The sequence below is a fragment of the Ambystoma mexicanum genome, chromosome 5q (assembly GCF_040938575.1).
Source record: "Ambystoma mexicanum isolate Mex_15411 chromosome 5q, UKY_AmexF1_1, whole genome shotgun sequence".
Lineage (NCBI taxonomy): Eukaryota > Metazoa > Chordata > Amphibia > Caudata > Ambystomatidae > Ambystoma > Ambystoma mexicanum.
Window position 1 is genome coordinate 321,571,689 of NC_090933.1, and position 27,905 is coordinate 321,599,593.

Below are 27,905 nucleotides of genomic sequence, written 5' to 3' on the forward strand. Positions count from 1 at the left end.
ACAATCAAAATTCTAAATTCCAATTTTCAAAAGGTAGTTTCACTCATAAAAAGCACATATAGTTTATCTCTTCATTCAATCCCCTGGGTCTTAGAGAGCTGAGGCGATCTATCCAAAATGTTTCTCGTTGGTCGAGTCTTTTTTGGAGATTTTCATACTTGTTGTATTTCTGGACCACTTCCAAAATTATGAATCTGATCTGTGCCAAATTGTGGTGTTTTTCTTGCCAATGTCTGGCCACCGCTGAAGTCGCTGTGTTATTCCTTATGCATGAACGATGTTCATTCCATCGAAATTTTGCAGTCCGTTGTGTCTTGCCAACATAGTATAGCCCACAAGGGCATTTTATGGCATAAACAATATTTTGTGTGTCACAAGTGGCATAGTCTTTCAACTTGATCTTCGTTCCAGAATGTGGATGGTTTATGCTTGTTCCTTCGATGATATAATTGCAATTACTGCAGTTGAGACATGGAAAAGTGCCAATCCGATCTGTTAACTTTTGTTTCCGCATGGGTTTCGTGTGAACCAATTTGTCTTTTAGGTTCTGGCTTCTTTGATATGCAAAAGTGGGGAGTTCTTTGAAAAGATGTTCTATTCTTTGGTCACAGGTTATGGTGTTCCAATTTTTCTTAGTTATTTGATTCGACTACTTTGCCTTGAATATTTTGATACAAAGACCAATGGCGTCTTTTGTTCTCTCTTGGTTTTGGGTTTCAATAATTCTTCTCTACTTTGTGTGCTAGTACGAACAGCAGCTGTGTCTATTTCATCCCTAGAATACCCTCTCTCCAGAAACTTGTTCCCCATCTCTTTCAATGATTCTTGGTACTCTGTAGGGTCACTGACTATTCTCTTTACCCTTAACATCTGGCTGTAAGGGAGATTCTTGATGAGACTTGGTTGATGGAAGCTTAACCTTTGTAGTAAATTGTTACGATCAGTGCTCTTACGATAGATTGTGGTGCGGTATTCGCAGTCGGTGACCTTTATCTCCACATCCAAAAAATGTATGCTTTTATTTGAATGTTCTTGAGTAAGCTGGATCTGGGGGTCTATATTATTGAGATAGTCAAAGAAAGTAAAAAAGTTCAGATTCTGTGCTTGTCCAAATGCCGAAGATGTCATCTATGTATCTGATCCATATTAACAGATTATTTTGACATTGTGGATTTTGAAGGACATCTTCAAGTTCGAATTTGTACATAAATGCATTAGCATAAGAAGGTGCCATAGTGGCCCCCATAGATGTGCCTGCAACTTGCAAAAAATATGTGCTCTTGTATTGGAGGTAAGAATTGTCACTGATAAATTCCAACCATTTGTTGTCCTTTAACAGAACCTACGGGAATAAAAAGGGGTACACCAGAAGTGGCACCTTTTGCACAGCAACATACGGCCACCAAAACTGAAGTAAACAAAGGCAATATAAAAATACACTGCCTGGATGCCAAAATGGGTGAGTTGCTCCTCCAATTTGCAGTTTTTAAACATTTTGTAGACAAACATATTATGGGGAAAATAAGATATCACTGCCCGACTTGCACATGCCCGCCTTCCCCATTTCCCAAGCCCCCATCCCTGTAAAATGCGTGTCATGATAGACACTTCGATGAGACCTCAATCCCATCTTCCCCTCACCAGCAGCTAGTTGAAATGACAAAATCCCCAGTATATGTATCTGTTTCTGGTCCCCCTTCCCTTTCCAAATAGTGGCTATGAATGTCTGCTAATAAACATTTATAATTTAAAGTGTACTGATTGTATATGTGCCTTTTCCTTTGTGTTAAGAAGGGCATTGTAAGTGTGAAGGGCACAGCACTAGTGGGCATGATTGCAAGTGAGGAAAATGGAGGAGTCGTATGACAGCCGCACCTGGCTGCCCTTTGAGCAATCACAATTATAGCATCCGTAGGACGCCAGTACGGGCCGCATGTTTGCATGCACAGAACCACCTGTAAATAGTTGCAGGACCATACGTTTCTCGGTTGCACAACTGCGCACATGCGTATCTCGTCCTGTGAATCCTGGTAACACCATCCCTTGTCATGATATGCGAAGAAACGTGTGATGTAGTTGTAGTAGGTGGAAGCACACACCCACGTCCTGTGAGTACCTTTGCACGTAAACATTCCACCTACTGTATCGTGCTCACACCAAGCTTGAGTGCAAATGTTTAATGAACGTGTGCCATACATTTAAGTAGTCTGGGGATGGCAAGAGTATCCGTTGGAGAGCTATGCACATGGCCACAGTATTATGGCAAATGTATGCCCCGCAGACAGTCGTCCAAATGGAGAACAATGGCGATGTCACCATGGTAACGGAACAACGCTGCGCGTTGTCCCTTATTTAGTGGACACGAGCCAGATCTGTGCACATCAAAAGAGGACAATTTTCTGCAATGTATGGAATGGTACAGTGACAGTGCACCCTTACAGAGATCCTACACTCTTTCTTCTACATGTAGGAACTGTAGGTAAACACTTAGGCCCACTTTGTGGCAGCACATGCTCCACAACATTCCAATAAAAGTGCGCACCCCACAAGTGCACTGCAATCCCTGTTTTGCTTTCCAGAGAAGAGCAGTGCTCCACATTGGGTTGTGCAGAAATTGATTTGTCACCAATTGTGGGCCTCCAAAGTACCTCTCCAAGTAATGGCCACCAGAGCTTCTGCTACTACCTCTGACTACCCACACCCTCACCATAAACACCTCCTGCTGAAAGTCCTGAGCAAGGGAACAGGCATCATAATGTGGACTGCCATCAAAAAGGAAATGAGAATAAAGTAGAAGGAATCCCCATTGCCTGCAGCCAGCGTGAGATGTGGGGGTGGAAACTATTTAGGACCATTGGAGATGTGCCAAAATCTCGTGCAAACCAGGTACAATGCGCTGAGTGCAACTCAGTCACAGAAATCCTGGCTTGTACAGCTACGGTACCACCTCCATGCTCCGGCACCTGAAAGCAAACCACCAGGCAGCTATTCGGAAGGTTTTCCCCTTCCAAGCTGGCAGTAGGTTATTTTCCTGTACAGCATCCTCTGCATCTGCATCTACCACCACTAGGGACACTCCAGTGTGCCACCGCATCTTGCAAGAAGCCTTGGAGTACATTTGCACTGCAACAGACCTGTACCTTTCAAAGGTCACTGTATTGTGCACATACTGCGATGCGGTACTGTGTAGGGAGGAACATTGTCGAGTTGCTTTTGAGGCTTTGGTCCGGGAGCATCACAAAGAGTGCCCCCTAACAAAGTGAGGAACACCCCACATCTTCTACTCTCCATTTACTATTTCTTACCCCTGTGATTGGTACCCTTTGCTAAATCTCCATTCCACTGCTGGCTTTTTTGGTGTGTCTCATAACAACAGGAAAAATGCTACAGGACCAGAAAGGTGCTGGGGGGAACAAAAAGGCTCTTATCAGAGCCACATTGAACCGTTACAAAATAGAAGTTGAAAGAAAGCATGCAGGCAGTGTTGCAGCCGATGACCGCTGTGTACTGAGATGTCAACAATCGTCACCGGGACTCTGGCAAAAGCATTGTACTCATTTGCAAAACAAAGTGGTGGATCTGAAAAGAGCCTTTTTGTGCTGTTTTTTATTTGCAACGTTGGAAGGGGTTAACTACCACAGAGAAAATGTTTGCTACACATGCAGGAAGCGCTGCACTCCATTTTGGATACTACTCAGGGACAGCTCATTGCCAGCATCAGTCAGATGAACTCCATCTGAATGAAAAATGTTGGTACTACGAAATGTAATGTTTTCATCATAGAAGGAGAACATGCCAATGTCGCAAAAAAAGCACAAACAGCCCTGTTCACATTGCGCAGCGCTTTCTCCATTTGTGGCCTACATGAGGAAGACCGCAGCTACATCTGTCTCTGGTCAATGCGAGAAAAAATTAGGTGTGACTTTCAGTTGCCGAAATGTCTCCTTAATTTAAACTGCAATGAGATGCCGCTAACATGCCCTAAACTGTTCCCTCCTCAATGAACAATAATCATGTCTGGATGAGGGAGTGTCACCAAACTGGAACAAAGAGAACCCACATGGAGCCACTGCATCCCATGTATTCCGTACCAGTGCACATCGACATTATGGAACCCAAGGCGTGCTGCCAGTGCACAGCGTTTTGCGTAAACGTGTACCCAATGCATCCAGGAGTCGCCCAAAAGCCATATAGTCTGCCTACTGAACGGCACAACCATACCAGTAGCTATCTCCACTTCTATTTGCAAACACACATTATGGCACAATCTGTTGCTACACACCACACCCAGAAAATCATATTGACCAATCCCAACTCCTGCACAGTCCCATTTCCATTGGAGCCACCCTGAAAATATCTGGATGTAGCATGTGCGCACCGCCAAATGTTGCGGCTTTCGCAAGCATGTTGCCCTTTGTGGGGGGCTGAGCAAACACATTTTAAGCATCATGGAAAATGGGTGTCTTGGTGGAAGTTGTGAAAAGTGTTTTTTTCTAATTTTGCTAAAGCAACGTGTAAAGAAACATCTTTTTGTGCGCTCCTTCTTACGGATTGCTCTCTGCTTTTCCTCCTTACATTACTACACAAGTGTCTGCAGCGTTCATTGTACATAGTGCAATAGATGGTTCATTTCAATATGGGGGAAGAATATCAAGACCACTGACACACGTCACACTACAAGCACTAAGGTTCTCATGGGCTAAGAAGAACACCCTAGCATGGAACAGAAAAGCATATATACACCAGAATCGATAATACGTAGTCCCATTTCCATGGCAAGCACATTAAGAAGGGCAGCATGTAGCACGTGCGGTTTGGCCAACTACTGCGAGGGCCGCGCCGCAGGAAAGCAGGGCCAGTCATTCTTCCATATCCAGTACTCAATTACCAGCACTCCCTAATTGGCTACTGTTAAATGATTACATACGCATCCACCCATTACATCCAAGAATTGTCATGTAACTCTATCGCATCTATTGAACAGTTCATACTAACCGTTAAACACGCAGAGGTCAAATGTCCTGTAAATCAAAGCACCTGCACGGGAAAGTAGAGTAAAACAACCTACGAGTTCAGCACCCACATACATCTGCATCATTACCCATCACCACGCCTAGTAGATATTACTATTTTTTGTTCAGTACAGTGGCAACTGTGTTATAACTTCGTACCAACAGGGTACCTAGCAGTGAATCTCCATAACATACTCAAAATTCTTACTGTTGTTTCTCCCATCACCATTAAATGGCACCTACACTGGTAGGTGGTGGCACAGTTGCCATTTCCCTATACCAACCATTGGTATGTGGAAACGGTTACTCTGTTCTTTTGTTCTGCCAATTTTACAAGGCTTTCCCCAATTAACGCACCTCCTATCAAATTTGTAAAAATCGCACACAAAATTATCTTGCAGCCTTTCCCACCAAACTAAGCCAAGTGCATACATTGCAATCATAATAACAGTTTCCTGCCACACGTGATAGATAACAACAGTAGTTAAGCAATAAAAAATGTATGTGTACATTTACAACAGTAACATTCATAAATATGCATAAGTAAAGTAAAGCCCATAAGCAATGCCTGCACTCACACATGAAGCATACATATGCAGAGAAGTACATGCACATGCACAAACAAAAACATTCTGATTTGCACTCTGTAAATCTTTCTACACCTTTTTGTCATCCTTCCACAATACCAGGTACTGCCTTTTGAAAGTAAATAAGCCTACACTAATACGCACACACGTTTCATAACAAGTCATACAATACACTCTCAAATAACCCACGTACACCCTTAACAAACATGCTTATGCTCCCAAGTGTGCATTCATATCAGAATCCTTCCATTTATACACACACACTTCCTCTTCCTGCCAAGACATCCCCCTATATTTTTCAAGAATGTATTGCAGAAATGTAAGCACTATGCCATTAGCTAACATATTTTGTTATGTTGGATATTTTGTGTAGATTTGGGGTCTGGCGGTATGTTCCTACCGCCAAAAATAATGGTAATTTGACGATGACTACTCCTTGCATTTATATTGGGTTTGGTCTTATTTCCTTTCAGTGACCATTCCTTATTACATTATATGGGATCAGTTAGTGGTATACATTATTGTTGGTGGTTTAGTAATGAGCATATTTTTTCTGTTTTATTTATGGCCCCGATATACACAAATCCCTTCCTATTCTTAGACTGTTCGTGTGATCTATAGAGGCCTCGGACCTACATTCAGAAATACCACAGTTTCACATATAGCATTCTCAATAACCTATGGTACTATCACTAATGTATATACATTAGTGAACTACTTTTCCATAGGCCTCTTTGCTGGTTCATGCACGCCCAGCAATGGCTATTGTATTAAATTCCACTCAGACACCACACACTGAGTGGAAACACGCATAAAGCTATTTATAATTGCTAGTGCTATTATTCCATCTGCATGGGAAACATGACACATGTATTACCTAAAATAAATCTCCCACCTCTCCCGAATATTATCCTAAATGCACCAAGAAAAGACAAAAGCAAAAACACTCTACACGGTTTGTGTCCTTAACATTTGTATTATAAACAGTTGCATTTCTAAATAACACCTTACCCTTCTTGCTGCCACCTTATTCAACAAACAGAAGAGAAAACAAATGCAGCAATAAAACGAAATGAAAGGTCATCCGTACAGCACACAACCTCATTTCACTTGGATAATTACCAGCTATCTGTAGCTCTCCAACACGCGACCTCCCTTCGCTCGCCTCAGAGGAATGGGCCCAGGTTTGTCCTCGTAATCTTGAAGTTTGAAGTGCACAGCGAGAACATGCAGTTCATCTGCAGTTCTTAAGCCGGTGCTAACTGAGACTAGAAATGCCCAGTCTCTGATGGTCCGTTTCAGCAGCTCAGCAAAAACCAAACTGAACTTTTTTTCTGTCAGACTCTTCCAGCAAACCTCTGTCTCATCCCCCTATGCTTACGTGGAATCACTGCAGACACTCTGCACCAATCAAATTACAAAAACCGTATCATCCTTCCTAACACAATAGCTCAATTTTGACAGTAAGAAACTGTAGCTAAATTCATTTCCTGGCATGCATATTTTGCTTCCTACAAAGACAGTGAACACAGAGAAAAAAAAATCCAAATGCACGTTTAAAATGAATCTCAGAGCATGTCTTTCTGCCTCTTTCCCACATAGAGTTTACATTATAATGTTATTGAGTTAGTACTAGTGTTAGTATTTGTTAATTAAGTCATCAATTAGACAGCTAATGTAGTCTCCTGTGAATGAGGCATTTCAAGTAAGAGAAAAAGAAAGAAAAAAAATATATATTCTGGTGTACTTTTAAACCTGCAGCCTGTCTCCATTTGCATATCCATATGTTATGCTAGCAACATAGGGCTGGCTATATGTGCCACATTATTGCTGTCAATAATGTTATCACATTCAGTGGCGCTGTACTCCAAGACACAATAAATTATACTACAGTTACCATCTTCTTATACAGATGCAGTACCCACTTCTCTCCGGAAAGCCACTGGAGTGTACACTTAAAAATACAGCCTGCAATAAACCTACTATCAACAAGCAACAAAGTAAGTACAATACCATCTTACTGTGGTATGACTTATTAGAAGAGTACACGACACAGAAGAGTACACTATTGTTGTATTGTAGCATATAGATCTGCAGCCATCCACCAGTATGTACTTCATTGTTACTCATGACACCTCTACAGGTGCTCAGTGTTTGTTATGTCACCACCATTAGACTAATCCCCACATTGTAAGATACTGTCCCCAACCGAAAGTTAGACACCACTGCACAGTGACACACTTCCAGTTAAATGCCTACCCTTTTATTGACCTCTTATTGACCCACTCATGCACATTGCACACATATACATTTAAAATTTTGAACACCCAAAGTTCCCTTTCTTTGCCAACAGCTAGTACACAATGCCTACCAAACTGCAACTCAATAGAAAACAATGCAGAAAGAGAGCCACACAACCTAAAAACACAGAAAGCAGCCACCCACTGCAAGCTGAACGTGAACAGAATGTTGAAGGAGAAGAGGTTATTCAGTCATTAAGGAAAACGCATGCATCTACCAGCACAAACAGTGTAGTTGATATATCAAAATGTGAAAATGAAAAGAAAACCACTAAGTACAGTGCAACTCACACTACTTCTAAGAGAGCATGTGGAAATGATAATGTAAGCACAAGCAAGCATTCTAAAAAAGTAATGTTACAAAAAAAATGTCCACTACAGATTCCTGAACTCAGAGGGCAGAAATCACACTCAACCCTCAAAACCTACCGCAGAAATTTTATCCTAGAAGCTCTTGTAGAAATTGTTTAAAGTAATTTTAAACAGAATGAAACCACTAACAAGATTAATTGGTAAATTGCAAGCACTACTTCGAAACAAACGCAATGTCAGCATAGAGTCCTTTGGCCCCATCTGTACAGGTGAGTGGAGTCACACCACCAACACATACCCATACTTCAATGAAGAAGCATACAAACAAGAACACACAAAACAAATTGCCTTATGTCGGAGTGGACGAGGGTAAGAAAAGATACACAATATCATAATGAAAGAGGAACCACTGCTTTCAGAAATATCCCCATCAAACTTAGATGTCACTTTCCATTCCACCAAAGCAACACGCCTCACCTACAAATGGACTTGCACATCAATGTGTACCGTTGCTTCATCAATTCTTCGCAGCAAATCCTCAATCAGCATGTCAAAGGCAACAACAAAAGAAAAAGAAAAATACTACAAACTGTGGACTTCTGTCCAGTACACAACTAGAATTGAAAATGAGGACATTCCATACCCTGTATTTCTGCACATGCTTGCAAAAGTACCTTCCACCATATCAAAATGATAGCAACCCACCCTCCAACAGTCAGAAATCTAGTTTACAAACTGTACTATGCAAAAAGTCCAGCTTTAGCACTCCAACATTTAAATGATAATCTCCTACAAGGTACATCCAAACAATTGCTCAGTGAATTCAAGCACATCCAAAAGAAATATTGTGGAACTGAAGAACACTTACAAACTCCAGCATTTTCAGACAACAGTACCAACAACAGTGCAGCTATGAACTTTTTATATCACACATACAGAAAAGAAATACAAAAGTTCAAAAGCACATCTGCTGAAATGCCAAACCAAGAATGTGTGTCTTGTCGTAGATTTTTCTTTAGAAAGAGCACCAACACTATTAATATAATGCAGAAAATAGAAGGCAATGAGGAATCCCAATGGTTTCAATTAGCTCTGTACCATATAGCTGAAAACAAATACGAAATTACGAACACCTCGATATTGTGCACATACTGCACTGCAAAACTTGACAATAACCAAAGGCCTTCACGGGCAATTAGTAATAATTTGAAACTATTTCCACTGCCAAACACACTGCAGCAGCTTAATTTGACCGTTATAATCCAAACAGTACACCTACAGCCTCCGACCATGCACTCAAAAGGCTAGCCCTTGACCACAACCACTGCAACATAATGCAGCCATGCATGGGGACATGTGGCCATTGTGTGGGAGGACAGGTCATTTCAGACCCCCTCCCCTTCATTCCCTTTCCCTGCATGCACTCTACGCCCGCCCCAGGGCTGGTCACGTACTTCTGGCCAAAGGTGCCGAACAGCCTTGGGTCGACACATAGGTGCAGTATCTGTAAAAGGACTAATAGCCAATTCCATTTTGTAACAAGCCCCGACTCCATTTTGAGTGTGCCCAGGCAGGCCTCAAAGCAAAGATAGTTCACAGGCCCGCAGCTCTCCCCGGGAGCCACGCACAGTCAGCCAGTTACTCCCCTCTGGTGCCCCTGCAGCTGCCCTGTTCTCACAGAAGACTGGGCATGAACGGCTAGAAACTAAACACTGTATCTCTTGCCTTCCTCCTTACATGACTGCCCTGCGTATTACTGTGCCAGAGCCGGGCCTGGAAAAAGCATTTGTCTCCACAAACCTGCCTCATTATTTACAGACGCTGCTCATAAGATATATAACCGGTATAGCCCCCCAACCTCACACCCGTTTGCTGTGGCATATGCTTGTCCCGCAACTGTGTGCCACCCTGCTTCACTCACAATGCTAATCCCATCTGAGACAATAAATTCCCTTCTGTGTTAACATGTGATGAAGCTGTCCTTATGAGATGTAACAGAACAATTGATAAATAATACATCAAACAAATTGAAATGAATATGATATTTAGAAGTATTGTGTATATTTGCAAATGTGTCAAGATGCTAGGAGACTCATGTGTGTGATGTAAAAGGGGAAGCCTATGTGGCCAATGTAAATAGAGCAATTTTGTAGAATGGCGACCATAGTATATGTGAAGATATAGCCCACAATATAATCAGACACTTCTTTCACTTGTTGTAAATTAAACATGTTCAAACCCCATTCCAATGGTTTACTCATAACTCCACTAATCTAACCAGGCCAAACTTGAAGAGTCAAAGGGCCTTCTCTCCCCTCTCCACCAGCGCCCCGCATGACTAGCGCAAAGCACTCACCTTTTTTCCTACTTATGATAGTGCTGTAGCCAAAGCCCCATGTCTTACTGATGCCTTAATGCAACAAATCTATTCTCTCATCCTTCCACTGGGCCCGCACAGAGTGTTCACCCCATGCCCCCTGACACAAGATAACCCCCATAACTTTCAGGGATACAAGACAAATATATGTATATATAACCTGTGAAATATATGGTTCTCCCCCCAACTGCCATGATGTTAATGGTTATTTTTTATGGGTGTATTTTTATTATGTACTTTGAAGTAAAGTTTAAATTAGAGAGTTAGTATCAATCACCTTATCCAGAGCCACATAACATTCACCTCACACTGACCAGACCGGTTGATGCACGTGATGTCCGGCTTCCCACCAAGCAACTATCCAATCATCTGGATGCAGCGCCTATGAAGCTATACTGGAGCTGCGGCTCCTCCAATGAACTGTAATTTCTGTAGCTTATACAATTTCGTCATTCATGAGGCCGTAACCCTTTTTAAAGTAATGTCAGAGTAATGTTGGGCAGAGCGTTCTCAGAGTTTGCAGAGTCCTCTGCTTGCCCTATTTTGGTTTAGATAAACTTTAACTTCACCCGCAGTTGGTCTTGGCCTCATTCCCTCCTGGGGTGTGTTCATTATTGACTCTCTCATTGGGGAGTTTTGAATTGCTTTTGAGGGACTACTCACTTTCATCACTTACCCCACCCCACAAACATAACACAGCCACCGGCTAACCTACCTAACCCCACAAAACAATGGAAATATCTTGATATCACCTACAATGCACTTCACACCCCCAATTCCGGCTCTGTGTAGGCACCACAGAAGCGAGTCGCCTGATGAGGCACCTGAAAATTGCTGCATTACTTGCGGACACCGCTTGCACACCACTGTTTTCTTCCACCTAAACAAATATATCATATCAGCCACTTTTCGCTCCCCCACGCTCTCCATCCCTTCTTCCACTCAACAAATAGTGTAAACCAAGTTTTCAAGCCCCTTTCGGCACCGCACTATCTTCTGATACAACATGGTGGCATCTCCTAAAATTGTGACACACATTACGCTTCCTTCCAGCCAACCACTGGGCACGTCCAATGTTCGCCGTCATCACGGCACACTCCAGGCCAATGAGACTTTTGACCGCGGACCGAACAGGGAATTGAGACCATGGAGCGGAGCCAGATATCACTAATTTTTTGAGGTGTATAAAAAATATGCTGGACGGTTTTTCACCACATTCACAAAAGCACGCTTTCAGAACCAAGCCCCCCTCCTACCGCAAATTTGGTTAAAATCTGTCCAGCTGTTTGGCCTGTAGGCATGTGTAAAGTTTTTGCCTATTCAGTCTGTGGGAAAAAAAAATGTGGGACCCGATCTTTAACTTTGCCCCCCCTTCACAAAACCTCTCCCAACTTCTCAAAAGAAATGTTATGCAAATTCCTCCATGGCGAGCTAAGTTATAAGCAGGCCAAAAAGTGGTCTTCCTATGAGATGAGCAACTTAACCATAACTACACGGCCATTACCGCGGGCCATGTAATACAGAGAGAGAGAGAGTTCCTGCTACTTACCCTGTAATAAGCTTCTCAATAAGCATATACTCTATTTTAACCACTCTTGCAAATACCATGTGTTCAAGCATGTATCATCTAATGAAGCAGCAAATAATTAGAATGCTCTACATTTAAAAATGTTTCATTTTAGAAACATTATGATGAAATTAAAAAACATGAATATGTGCATTTATAGCAGCACTGTGTCACTTATTCATAAAAGAAAGTTAAGGCAGATAAAATAGGTTTGTACACCATTTTTTAACATATTGACATACATGGATACTTTCTAACATAACCCATTCCAAACTGTAGCTGCTTATGCAGTCCTCATTTTTTCTCTACAATCTGGGACTTGTATTCCAATTTTTATAATGGGAAAAGCGGAACTACAAGTCCCAGAACAAACAACAGATCTGAGACTACAGAAACACCTAGAGATTAGAATGCTTCATGTTGGCAAGAATGCATATACTCCTAACATAATAATCTTTCACACACCAACTGCCATTTAAAAGTGTACTACACATCTTTTCCATCCACTTTTCTTCTCTTTAACAAAACGATACACACAGAGCTTCTAAAATGCACATGCGCATTTCTTAACTTTCATGAAAATGTTCCTAATTCAGCAATTTCATTTACTGTTTTTCCCAGCAACTCCTCCTACCTTCATAAATAACAACCTTGCTTACTAAAAGCACTTCACCATTACCACATAACCCCACTAACTTTCTTTTACAGTTACAGGAAAGAAGCAAATGGCCGAAGACAAGAACCAAAAAAGAATACCATTCACATCCTACAAAGTAAGTACATTAATGTACCATGTATATGTATGCAATTACAACAGCACAGTTCCACTATATATGACCCCAGACTACTCTTTTCGAACCAACATTTCTTTCATTCTAAGACATTATACTGCACCATTCACACTCCTTTTCCCATCTAAACACCGCCATTGCAACACTCACTGTTTTCCTGAAAACAGCACAATGTCCCTGCTGATTCAATCACACCACCCCTCCCATACTCACTAACCCAATGCCATCACACCTATAGGGACTTTTACCGTCACAACCTTCCCAACCACACCTCACATGCCACTTCAAAATCTCAAAATCAAACAGCACTGTATTAAGCTATCCAATCACACCCACACACCCATTCACAACACATGCATACATATTGCTCATCTTTCAAACCCAAACGTTCTCTTTTCCCAACAGACAACGCAATGCCCACTAAAAAGCAACTTTGTAGAAAATAAATGAAAAATAGAGCCGATAAGAATAACACCAACCCATATAATCATCCCCCTCTAAAACAATTTATACAAAATATTAAAACAAAATAGCTAGTAACCTCACTCAACAGAATTATATCAAGCCACGACTAAAAAAGTTAAGGTCCCTCTTGCAAAATGAAGTAAAGAAATATGTACAAAGAAAAGTAGACCTACTAACAAACCTAACACTGTATCTACCAGTGTTAATGAAGTCACGGTAAAGCAATCCAAAAAATGTATGTTACAAAAAAAATTCCACCGTACAGTTCTTCACAATCTTAAAAACAGCGGAAAAGTCACAATCTACCCTAAAAAACTATTGCAGGAGACTATTCTTCAAAGCTCTAATTGGCAGTGCTTTTCACTAAAGAGAAATTTGTTTATATTAATTTTAAACAGAATGGAACCACTAACTAAATGAATCACTACATTAAAAAAAGTACTTTTAAATATGTGCAATGTCAATATAGAGACCTTTCCCAAATTATGTGATGGTGAATGGATTCACACAAGCATCACAGAACCATATCTCAATGTAGAAGCTTATAAACAAGAACGACAAAAAACAATAGTCATAGACATTAATGGTCCAGAGTATTTTTTTGTTTTTTTTGTTCATTTTGTATATGGTTTACATAAGAAACATTTACAATTGAATACAGCTGAATACATAAAAAGATTAAAATGCAATGGTCATTACATATTTCACAAAGAAAGTGCCTAAATACATTCATCATTACATATTTTCAAAGATAAGGTGCCTTCATTTGCATAAGCTCCACATAGTCCTAAAATAGGTGGCAACAAGAAATAAATACAAAGGGAAAAAAGAAATAGAAGACAAGATATTTAAAATCAACCAAAGCTTTAAATACACATAGGACAATATAAAAAAACATTACTGTAATAGATACAATATTTGGATTAATATTGTAAAATCCCATGTACCTAATACAGGAAATATATATGTCTAGAATAAAAAGACACCAAATGTAGTCCCTCCAAATGCAGCAATATTCAGCCTTCTACTGAGGGCGCACTCACGCCAGAGAGAAACAATTCTGACATAGGGAATGGGGGCCTAATTTCTTCCATCCAATACCACCAATAGTAAGCCATCTATTAAAGGCCTACACAACCCAAAATATTAGAGTTCCACACAGCCAAAGCGGGATCAGTGTATAATTCCAGAGATTTAATAAGGCTGGCCATTGCCAGGGGGGAAATAGAAACTAGTAAATATCTCCTGCTTTCATGCCCGGAGCTAAAGGCACAAAGAATGACATATCTGGAGAAATGTGCTAAATGGGTTATTAGGGGTGATGATGACTATATTTGGTCTAGATGTATATCAATTGAGAATAATATGGAGGACCCCTATTTTATAACAACATATGTAGAAGACATTCAAAACGTCCACCATCTTCCTTCTCCTCATTTCCTCTCTTATTGGGAGAATATTGGGAGAGAGCAGCAGTATCAGTTAGGGAACTGTGTCATAATAAAGTAGGTCATCCCCCGTTTTTTGTGTTAATATTTTAGGTCAGAGAGAGAGAGATAGCAGTGTAATTTACATATTGTATTAATCCGATCCCTTTCATACAACAATGCTTTCACTCTCTCTGGGTTAGTTACCAGCGTCTCCCTATCTGTATCTAATTCACCCAAAGTATGGTCACAGATGTCTCGAAACGAGGACAAATATTAATTCTGCATAGATCTTCCCAACATAGGCACCAATTTGCCTAGTTCTTCATAAAGGGTATCACGAATGGGGTCTAATAAGCTACGGAATAGAACCAACATTCGCCATTGAGACCTTACTTTCTGGGTTAGTAGGCCCAGTTCGTAGCGAATAGCAGCCATATGGATATTATTGGGCAAGATAAACATTTTATTCCAGATCAATCCCTCAAGTGTTTCCCAGAAATTCTGCCATTGGAGTAAATGCAATCCCATCCAATATATTAATTTTGGGACTATTTTCCCCTCATAGAAAGACACTGCATATTTCACTGAAAATTGGCCAAATTTACAATCTAAGTTCAGTAATTGGGTTATCAGATGCAGCAGTCCTTCAGGGATTCTCCATTTTACACGTTTAGCCAAGATACGCGACCAGATTACATTATCAAAAGCTGTTGATAGATCAATGGAGGCCACATATAGATTTGCCTCCAAATGTTCCCCAAGCTGAATCTTGAAAGGCTCTAATTACAAGCCCATTTAAATTTGTCGAGTGCCTGTTACGCTCACCTGGCTCCCACAGAGGCGTCGATTGGAAATGGACAGCTGCGGTTTCCACCAATGTGGCGCATAGGGCCGAGATGACGGACTGGACTGGCCCACCTAGCTTTGCTTGCTTGGCCCGTAGAAATATTCTTCTGCAAATGGAGAAAGGGAATTAACCACCCATGGAGTTGAGCGTAAATTCCCCCACCCCCGCTGTTCTCCCCACAGTTCACCTTTGATGTCCCCTCTTATAGTCTCACCTGATGGTTTGAAAAGATGAGCTCTCCATCCTGCATTGAGCGCAGGGGCGCGTTGATAACCAGTCGCTTCACTGGTTCGAAGGAATTGGTGAGATCCAGAACAATATTGACTCCGAGATTCCCGGCTAGACGCCGTAAGTATAAAGTTTGTAAGGGTTCAAATACCTGACTTTCACTCTTGTCTGATTCCTTGCAGGTTGCAGCTTGACCCTAATGAAGAGTTCCTCGTGGCAACCGGTAGTATTCTGATAAGGATTTGTATTTTCCAACACAGTTCGATAAAAAAATGTCAATATGTAACCTGTTGCTTTCTCCCTTATTCAGGTGCTGAGAGAAAGTATGAAGTCTCGAAGAATAATACCTCCAGCGGTAAAATCAGATAAGTCTATTGTGGTGAGGAGGGTTCCCCTTGTTAGTCCCTTTGTTTCACCTTGCTGTCCTTTTGTTTCCCCTTAGGGGCCGGGGTTCGGCGAAGATGCAGTGGAAGCTGCGCCGACCCGTGAAGAGGAATAGTACCCCTGGTGGTAAAATCAGGTAAGTCTATGAGGGGGTAACTAATATTCCTCTGTGTATTCCCTTGGCTCACCTTGCTGTTCCTGTCTTCTCCTTAGGTGCCGGAGTGCGGCGGGAACATGCAGGAGGATGCGGTGGAATGTGAAGATGCTGCGAAGGCCGGTGAGTTCAGCGCGGCGCTGCAGCAGGCGAGGCGACGCGCATAAAATAACTTCTTTCTTCCAGCTCGAAGGCGCGATGGATCGGGAATTCAGGTAAGGATCAAAGGTATTGCTCTTGTTCTAACCTTTTCTCCTTCTTTCTCCCTTTTTCTAGGAGCTGCAAACTTGAGGCGGGCGTGGCAGATGGCTGGATGCAGACTTGCAGACACGGTGAGCGTTACGCTACTGGATGCAGAATAACGCGAAGCGTGTGCTGCTCTTCGGGCATGGTTTAAATAGCCTCCAAAGTAGTCCCAGCTAAGTAAAAAGAAATAGTCCCTAAGTAAAGTAGTCCCTTCGAAGTGTCTTTTGGCTTGGAGCTCTTGCAGCATGGTCTGCATCAGGTAAGATTGCAGCACGGTCTGCATCAGGTAAGTTTTAATCTAGGCGCCAGGACTGACTCTCCATATGAGCCTGGCGCCATAGGCGCCAGGACTGGACCCAAATAGTCCCTAGCAGGGGTTGTTGGGCTTGCTTAGGATAACTTGATGCCTGCTTCTGGGGTTGCTGGATTTGGTCTGGGACCCCGGGGGTAGGCATCATGACAGTGCCCTGCTCTGAAGCCAGTCTGGAATTTGTTTAGTAAATGAGAGCTAGCCATGCATTCATTTACATGCAAGAGCAAAAAAGAAGGAAACAATTTACAGTCCGCGTCTATTAGTGCTATCGGCCTGTAATTCCTTGTTTGGTTACGGTCTCCTCGCTAGAAAAATAGGGACTACATGGGCTGTTTGCCAGCTAGTAGGTATGGTTCCACTTTTCATGATGCTTCCATACAGCGTTGTGAGGTTCTGGGCCCCGGTGGCAGTATTGGCTTTCAGTGTGTTATTAGTTAATCCATTGGGTTCCACTGAGTGTGAAGTCTTACCTGTCTTGATTAATTTCAGTACTTTAGCATACTCAATATCAGGCCCTGTAGGAGATTTTGTCTTATTGGGGTAAATTCGGGATTTGGCTATATTTTCTTACCGAAAAAATACTGGCGGTAAATTAGTCTTACATTTAGAGTGGGTCTGGTATCACACTATTTTAGTGACCATACCTTGTTAGCTTGTATTGGTGGTCATTTTAATGGTATCTTGCTTTGCGGTATTTTCAGAATTATCTTATTCCTGTGGTATAGTGGTGAGCATGATTTTTTTTATACTATAACCCCATTATGAAACAAACCTTCCCTTTCTATTAGAGTACCTTCTAGTTGTCTGTAGAGAGCCCCATACTTAGACATTTGAGAGAACCCAATGAGTTTATTCAATGTGCCACCTATAGTTTGTGGCTGGTATTACTGGCTTATGTACATCCAGTAATCTATGTGCCAGATTAGGCACTGCTTCCCATCAGCATGCAAGGAAGAAAACACTAATCACACCACACACAACTTTCTACTTTGTATGTGTCTATTACTGATTTTCTATTATTTGTTATTTTAGGTACAGTGATACATTGGTAAATACACTGCTGCTCTGGTATAAACCTCCCCTGTGCACTTCACTCATATAAATGATTCACAGATGCATGAATCACACAGAAGTCCCAATTGTTTTTAAATACATTTTGTGGTGCATGCCAATTACAAGTCACCAAATCTTACCATGTTATTTACAGCATCATCTGCAAAATAAAAGAACAAAACAGAACAAGCAGCTTTTTGCAAACATGAATTAATGTTCCCACACTTTGAATATAGAGAGAAATAAACATACAATGATTTCTAACTTCTCCGCACTGCAAAAACCCTAGCCACACATGTACGGCATACAATCTATTCCTCACTTGGCACAAATCTCTTACCAAGGCAGTAATCTGAGATTCCCGCAAAACCTTGCTGTCTTTTGCAGTCCCAGTGTCAGTGTGAAACTCCTCCGTAAATTTGTGGGGGGGGGCACCAACTGATTAGATTAAGTCAGCGCTCAGCCCCCTTGAGACAGCTCCAGCCGTCTATCTCCTGAACCCAGCATGAACTGCTCTCTTCATTTCTTTTTCTTAGGAAAACTTTGACTCAGCCCTTTATTGACGTGGCTTGTCTGCCTACAATTTATACCATTCAGGGTAAAAAGAATGTGCTCTGTGCCAGCCTTCATTTTCAGAACAATTAAATCTTCATGTCCAGAGTAACTGTTTCATTTTGCTTCCTGCATCTTGCATATTTTCTTTTCTACACAAGCTGAAGAAAACGCTAGTGTTCATTTTCTCATGTAAAAATGAATTTTAAATAGTGCACTCAACACATGTACTGTACCTCATTTTGTATAGAAGACTACATTCTCATGTTAAAAGTTAGCACTTAGTAGTTGAGTTAGGTTACTAATGTTAGTCAGTTATGTATTCTAATGTAGTCTTCATACATGAAACATCCAAAATACATGGTGCACCTGGCAGCACACTAAGTTTTTCTATGTGTGCTCTGAATGCCTGCAGTTTCAAACTGGGCCTGGCTGTGTTATAAATCCTGTACTTTGCATGCTGGCAACAACACTATATATTATATACTGGCAAAATAATTGCTATATTATATACTGGAAAAACAGGCTATATTATATGTCCTTACATATCCTCCTTTTTCTGACAATTGTGGCTAACCAAACCCACAATTGGAGGAAACCCAAAGTATTCTTCTTTCTTTTTCCATCATATGAATCACAATTGAAATAATAGCAACTCAATAAAATGAACATTTAAATATTTCATAATGAACCACTGCTTAATCATAACAAAATTATAACACATCCCAAATGGGCTCATAAATCCTCCTAGAAATATTGCATATGTTTCATTCCAACCAAAGTGTCCATGTATGTTTGAATGTCTTTATTATCTTGGTTTTGACATGCATGTGAAATCAACACTTCATATATGGTCATAACATAATAAAATAAGTAGATAAAATAAATTACTAATATAATTAATTAAAACAAATAACGAAAATAACAACCATGTGAGTCTCCATCACTCTTATACTCAGTCACATAGGATAATACTATGCTTCATTAGGAACGCTGCAGACTTAAGTTCAACTCACTACTGTTCCATTGATGGTCCATTGATGGCATTGGCATTCACCATCTTTATGACAGCACCTCTGAGATGTCCTGATCATCAACTTTTCATCCTCATAATTTCTTTCATCCTGGCGCTCTTGGGTGCTTTTCCATAGAAATCATCTCTTTAGGCATCCCAATCTCTTTGTCTTCACCTCCATACCGTGGTTCGGAGGCTTTATTCTGGCTTCATCCCGTGGACTCCAGGACTCCATCATCTCTCACGTCCTCCAGTTCTGCAACCTCTGACCCCAATCAATAAGAATTTCACCCTTTCTACCACTTTGCCAAAAACAAAATGTAGTCCAAAACATCATGATTGACTCTTCCGATATCTGCATCTAAGGACATGTTAAACAGAAACAAAAATATACATATGACATCATTATACATAAAACATTTTTATGTAGAACATTTCAGCATTGTACCATATTAAGTTATCCTGATTCAGCACCTTCTATCAATATTTTTTACTGCTCCTTTCTCAAATGTGGTATTTTCATCTGCATTTATCTCCACAATAAACATTATATCTATTTTTTATGGCGTGGGACATGTAGGCCCACTCCCCGATTTATACGCTCAAAATATAAAGAAATAAGACACACCCCTGTGGGGAATGAGACCAGGAGGACAGGCTGCAAGAGTTGATCTTTTTTATATATGAGTTGGCATCCAGAGAACTCTGCTGCCCGAGAGCGCTGTGGCAAACATTATAAAAGTAGCAGCTGAAAAAGGCAAAACTTGTCATACATGACGTCATTATATAGGGGACTACATTGACACAGGATAGGGTAGAACAATTAGATACATATATATCATGTAATGTTGCTTCCACTGGATTGGTCGTTCAGTTGGCGGGAGGGCTTGTCCCACGAGGTCCAGTTGCCTGTGTCCGGGCGGGGTGAGGGTCAGGTCACGATGCAGCAGGGCAGATCCTAATCTAACATAACATATTGTTTTAGACATGCACTAAATACCAGTTACTGAGGCTCCTTTGAGCAAATCATTATACTCTATAAATTATAAGATTACAACAACATCATTATTTACTGTGGTCTTAGGGGGTTTATAACAACTCGGGAGGGCTCGTCCAGGTGGGATCATTGATCATAGGGTATGTCTAAACACATCAAAGAGACTAGGGGGCATGCTGACATTTGTTAGTATTGAGGTGCAATAAACTGTGACAGAGGTTGGCTTTTATTAGTCGTGGCACACTGGGGTGGGCATCGCACTGGGGTTACGTGTCTGGCACATCAAGAGAATACCTGTCGTGGCCATGGGGTTGCGTTGGCAGTAATTTTCCAGTGCCGAGGATGAGGGGGACATAGGCGGGTTTTGTAGAGATGGATGTGTTTGCAGGGCATGGTTCGAGCCAGTTCATGCACAGGACAGTGATCTGAGAGGAAGGGTGAGGCGTTACATTTATACCTCCGGCTCAGGCATGAGAACGGGGCTGCAGAGCCGTCAGAGACAGGGAGAAAAAGGGGGTGGCCTTTTGAGAGCGCTGTGCATGGCACTCCAGAGTGGAGAGAAGCTTTCTCGTAGTATCTCAGTGAGGCCTAATCCAAAGATGGATTCAGAGGTGTCCAAGATGGATGCCGAGTGTCTCTACAACAGCCCCTCCTGCGTCGTCATCAGCACAGGGACTGGTTATGTACACAGGGGCAAAAAGGACGCGTTCCCCCACTGTTGGTTGAGCATGTGGCATATACCATAGACTTAATGAGTGAGGGGGGCCCGATTGGCCCTGCCAATCCGACACATTCCCCCCTTTCGTTACATCTAAAGTAACAAATTACTTTTTGTTTTTATACCTCATTGTGATAGTACTCTGCTTCGGCCATTGCTTCATCCCATGCAGGGGTACCTTTTATGGGCATCCATGCGCTACATACACTTCCCAAGCTATGCCCATTCCTTGCATATATATCAGGTGTACAGGTCATGTAAATTCCTCCATCCCCATCCAGGTCCACCCTACTTCCCTATACCATTGCAGCTCTCTTGGTTCTTTGATTGTGGTATGATATATGTTGTCCACCCTATCCCCATTCTGATGGTATACTGCAGTCATCCTGTATGTTGGGGGGTTTGGCTTTCCAGTTTGTGTCTGTGCATCTATCATAGTTGCTACTGTTGCCTGTCGGCCCATTGTTACCATCATCATTGCTAAACTAGGCATGGCCTTTGCGCAACATCGGATCCCTAGTTGGCACACACAGAAAAATAGTAAAATAAAAACGATGACTGGAACAAAAATGTTCATCATGATACTGAACCAAGATGGTATTCAATTGAACCTATTGTCAAACAAACTGCTGGGCTCTAACTCCTCCTTCTTCCCGCATGCGTTCCCCCAAACTGTGCACTGCTGAAATAACATGGGTGAGGGTCCCATTGTCTGCGTCCTCAGAAGGTACGAATGTACAGCACGCGCTCCCGATTTTTCGGCAAACACTGCCATCCATCACTGTGAGGAGGTCTAGGACGTACCGGTTCTGCATTGCCATTAGCCGCAAAGCACCCAGTTCCACCTTGATGACATTGAACCCCTCTTCAGTGTCATTGGCCAGTTGGATCAGCTCCCAGCGGACGATCTGTAACCACTTGGAGTTGGTACGTGCCTGGAGCCCTGGCGTTAGGAGGGACGCAAAGAATGTTTCTGCTGCGTTGAAGAACTTGTATTTTGATGGAATTTCAGCTAGGAGTTTGAAAGATTCTGTGGAAATGTAATTTGACCTTTTTCTGCAGGACAGTCTCTCGTTTAGGTCATTCACGTATATTATATCTTATGCATACGATTCTGTTGGTGTTGGTTGGGGCGCTGCCGGTGTGCTAGCCGATTGCCCTGCTGCTGAAATGCCAGCCGATTCCCCTGCTGCCGAAATGCCAGCCGATTCCCCTTTTCTTTGGAAGTGGCTTTCTGGAATCACCATTGGTGCAGAGTGCAAAGTGGCCAGGGCACAAGTACCTCTACGAGCTGCTGGTAAATGCAGGTATGCTTGTTTGCCACATACCCAATACATATCCATAAGTGCAGCTTTGCCTTTCTTCATGTCAATGATGATAGTTTTGTTGCATTGCTTGTTGGTGCCCATTTGCACCTTCCCCTCTCCATGGAAGCATAGTACTTGCGAAATGTCCTTTTGTGTTTTGATTGGTTTTTCGAGGGCGTTAACCCATGTCAGTTTTCCAATGTGCTGGGACCAGATGGGATCACACTTTTCTTTGATCCATTGGACGTTTTCTTCAGTGAGACCACTTAATGCTTCAGCTTTGCACTATATTTCCTCGTCATGCCACTTATTGTCTGTGAATCTGGTCCCCTTTATGGGAAAGAATGGTTCTTTAATGCAAATAACTCCCTGGCGCTTGCTTGTACACGTTTTTTCATTCTCGAACATTTCTATTGTAACTGTGTGTGCCTGTAAGGTACTCCAAATTCTACATAATACTAGATTAATCAAACATTGCACGTCTTGCAAGGGTACTTCCTGGGGTACTAGTATTTTAGGAGTTCCTGATGCGTGTGGTATGAGGGAACAGACAGAGTAGCTCTCATTAGTAGCTTGCTTTGCGGTTGTGCTCATTTCTGAGTACCATTTGTTGGACTGGTCTGGGTGGCGGGGGTCTTCTATTTCATCTAAACCCAACCCATGGTAAATGTCATATCTCTTCCCTCCCGCCCCCCCTTTTCTGTCTCCTCCTCCCCACTTTGTTACTTTGGGACATTTTCACTTTTCAATAGTGTATGGGAAATACCCCTGCCCATGCTGTGTTAGTGTCGATGTTAGCAGCTTCCCAGGCCTGTGGGTCTGGTGTTTCTGGTTCATTGGTGTTAGTAATATTAAAGTGCATTATAGTGCTTTGTGAGGTAGGTTCTGCGGCTGTCTGTGCATTGGTATACATTAAATCATGTTCACTTTCCCAAAGATAATCCCCATCATATTCATTTGTCTCATTCACGATACTTGGCAGTGGTAAAAGAGGAATAGCTTTAGTTTGGTTCTTGTGTTTTAACACGGCCCATATCAGAGCTGAGCCTTCTCGTATCAGGCTTACCCCACCCCCCCTTCTTTTATGTCATCTGCAATAAAAGAAATTGTGTAGTACCAGGCAATGAAGAATAACATTACCGAAAACATTATAATACTATATTTCACGGCACACTCATAATTATACCATTTGTTATTTCTATATACTACCCTGTCACTAACTAATGCTTTGCTTTCGTCCGCGAGTGCAGTCCTTTCTGCCATTGTGTTACCTGAAGGTGTGATATGAAGTAACATGCATATATATTATAATTTTTACACATTTCAATTCTACTCTATTGTTCTACCACTCCTTTTTCTATTCTATGATGTGCACATCTTACTATTTTCTATTACCTTTTCAACTTCGCCAATCTTCTTCATATCATTCCACACACTGCGTTTATTTTATATTTTACTCTTGTACCATGGCATCATCAAGACGTTTATTCATATTTCACAAATGTTTTGTCAGGTCAGACAATAGGCGTAAAGTTACTTGAATGGTGATAATGTTGAGACGAGGGAGGGCAAGATAGACATCTCCTATGTTTGTAAATATAGATAAGAGATAGCTAAAGAACTCTATATAGAACTATACGTCTGAGTATTTGTAGGCAGTTAGCAAGAACCAGAGGGAGAGGGAGAGAGAGAGTGAGAGAGAGAGTGAGAGAGAATGAGAGAGAGAGAGAGAAAGAGAGAGAGAGAGAGAAAGAGAGAGAGAGAGAGAGAGAGAGAGAGAGAGAGAGAGAGAGAGAGAGAGAGAGAGAGAGAGAGAGAGGTAAAGACAGATACAGTCGGAATTCATATATTGTGAGACAGATAAAATAGTGAAACACAATTATGTGTCAGTCGATATATGCATCTTTTCAATTGATCTGTTGGTCAGTTCATCATTTTCTCATAGTCATAGTGTTGTGCTATGTACTTTCCATCAACCGCTCGCAACTTCGTTCCTCGTGCCATGTTCATTTTCAGGATTGTACTATCATGTGCCTTTCTCACATCAGACAAATGCACCCAATATTTCAATCCCTTAACTTTAACAGCTGTGGGTGTGCAATAAATAACTTTGTATGGGACATGAAACCTTGGAGAATTCAATCTCTGCACAAAGCTCCAGACGTACACATTTTCCCCAGGCTTTAGTTGACCCTTTGGGCTATCATTCACTGGCATGGCAGTATCATTTGCAGCATTTTCTGTAAATGGTGGGGCTATTTGTCTGGCTATGCTACGTACTGCACGAGTTAAGTTAGTGAGGTATTCCTTAAACTCGTCCCCGAACACTGTGGCAGATCTGTGAGCATCCGAAGCTGCTCTTATGGGGGATAGTGGTGTGTGAATGCGTCTGCCCGTCACTATTTCGTGCAGGCTTAAATGGTGGTCCTTGCTTGGTTGCGTTCTGAGCAGAAACAGTGCTAGGGGCAGGCAGTAAACCCGTTTTTTCTTTAATGTGCTGTACAGTTTTGATAATTTGCTTTTCAGTAGACCATTTATCTTTTCCACCATTCCGATGGCCATCGGATGACAAATCAAACCCAGCAGTGTAGTCACTTCGTTGAAGAGGCCATTCATAAAGTGTGCACCGCTATCTGACCGTATCACATCACAAATGCCCCATCTTGAAAAGACCTCCTGCACTAAAAATTTCGCAGTGTATTTGGCATTGGGGTGAGCGCATGGTCCAGCCTCAACCCACCTTGAAAATGGGCAAAAAATCACAATTAAGTACCTCGCTTCATTGTACCTTTCTCCCATATCTGCATAGTCAATATGCAGTTCCCTGAATGGACTTATTGGTCTTGGCAGTGTTCGTCTTAGTGTTCTTAGTGTCATACCTGAGCTGTATGTTTGGCATGTTGTACAATGTATTGTGAATTTTGACAATTGCTCTTGCAAATTGGGAATGAACAAATGTTCATATATGTCCACTGCAATGTGTTGTTTCGTTACATGTGTTGGGAAGTGCAGCTGCTGGAATGCAATTTCTAGGAGCTCTAATGGCATTACTATTTTTCCTGTTAACTCTTGCCTCCATATCAAATCAGTCGCTGATTGCTTGCCCGCCTTTGAAGCTCTATTATTTGGGAGGTTGGCGTACTGTTATACCCTTCCCCTAGTGTCTCTGCAGTTGGTGTTTTAATGATGCACTCTACTGCTTGTGGCATATTGAAATATGCGGCATCTTTCGCTGCTGCGTCTGCTGCCGCGTTTCCCAATGAGATTAAATCTGTATTGGCTGTATGTGCCTTACATTTTACCAATGCTATTACTGACAATAATAGTCAGTAATGCCAATGCATCTATCAATTAATTCAATAGGGCAGCATGTTGCACTGGTGAACCGGCTGCCCTCCGAAACCCTCTGCGTCTCCATCGTGATAGTCCTGAATGTACTGTTGTTGCGGCATATGCTGAATCAGAATGTATTGGTACTGTGCACCCCTTAGCAGTGCGCAGTGCTTCAATTATTGCAATTAGTTCTGCTGCTTGCGCAGAGTAATGGGACGATAGTCGCTTCTGTACAATTATCTCATATTCTTCCTCTTCCAATCGTACCACTGCTGCTCCTACATGTTTTTCTCCTGTTTCACTGTCTATTGATGCAGACCCATCAACAAAGTATATCTCCCCCTCGTAATGCGTTTTCGCTGGCCTTTGGTATGTCATCCTCTTCCCCTTCATATGTTGCAAAGTCGTGTGTTTTAATGTCCTCCACTGTGCATGACTCTGTGATGAACGTGGCGGGGTTTACTGTTTTACATCTGACCACATGGACATTCGGACTGGAGATTATTATTTCATATGCTGTTGCTCTTTGGGTTGTCAGTGTTGAATTTGATCTCTCTAGTATTGCAAACAGTGAGTGTTCAGCATATAGTGTTACTGAGCATCCCATTACAATTGTAGCGATTTTTTATATTGCAAAGGCTGCTGCAGCAAGACTTTGTTTGCATGCAAAGTGACCTTGCATCACATAACCTAGTGTGCTGCTGTAATAGGCCAATGGCTTGTGGCCCAATGATGTTTTTTGTGTGAGCACTGCAGTCATTAGTACACCATTGCTGTGTGAAGAGAGATAAAATTCTCAATCATAATCGGGGTTCGCTAATACTGAGCCATTGGCAATGAGCTCTTGTAACTTAAAGAATTGTGTCATCATCTCATGCGACCACTTTATTGGGACATTATTCTTTTGCGCGTCTTTTAGTGGCTGCAACAGTGGCCGTGTGTAAACTGCGTAATCCAAAATCCATGCGCGGCAGTAATTACATATGCCAAGAAATGTTTGCATCTCTTTTACAGTCTTGCGTATGACCATGTGACGTATTGCTATCGCTCTTTCCGGCAACATTCTTTTGCCATCTTTTGAAATCAATTGCCCTAAGTAAAGGACCTCTGCTAGGTAATTTTCCTTTGTCTACCTTGTACCCTTTTCTGGGCAACAAATTTAGTAGTGCTATCGAGTTGGCTCGGCACTGTTCCTCACTGTTACAAGTAAATCATCTACGTATTGTATTATCGTGCTCTCCACGGCAATGTTACCAAGATCTTCATGTAGTATCCTATTGAAAATACTGGGACTTTCACAATACCCCTGTGGCAATCTACAGTGCTCGTACCTGTTGCCTCCCAGTGTGAATGCTTGGAGGTATCAGGAGTTTGTGTCGAGTGGTATCGAGAAAAAGGCCTTTTTCAAGTCTACCACTGTGAAACATGTAGCGTCTTTTGGTATGCTGCACAATATTGATGCTGCATTGGGAACTAGTGGGAACTCTTTTTGTATGACGTCGTTGAGTGGGCGTAGGTCCTGGATCATCCTCCAAGCCCCGCCCTTTGCTTTTTTGATTGGGAAAATCACTGTGTTGCATGGTGAATTTGATGGCACTATAATTTCTTGTCCAAGTAATGCATTTATAGTTTCTTTTATCCCCTCCTCAGGCTCTCGTGATAGAGGGTACTGTTTCACTCTAGGTGAGAGTGCACCTGGTTTCAATTTTATCCTAATTGGTGTCACTTCTTGCAGTAATCCTACATCGTGTGGACCTACTGTCCAAATCTCTGGCGATACCTTTTACTTGTCCTTTTCAAATATCGTGGGAGGTATATTGACATTGGCCATAAGGGGGTTGTGTACCTCTCTGTGTTGTAACATGATGTCACATGGCACACTAATTTCCATTATTATCTCCCCATCACATTCATTAT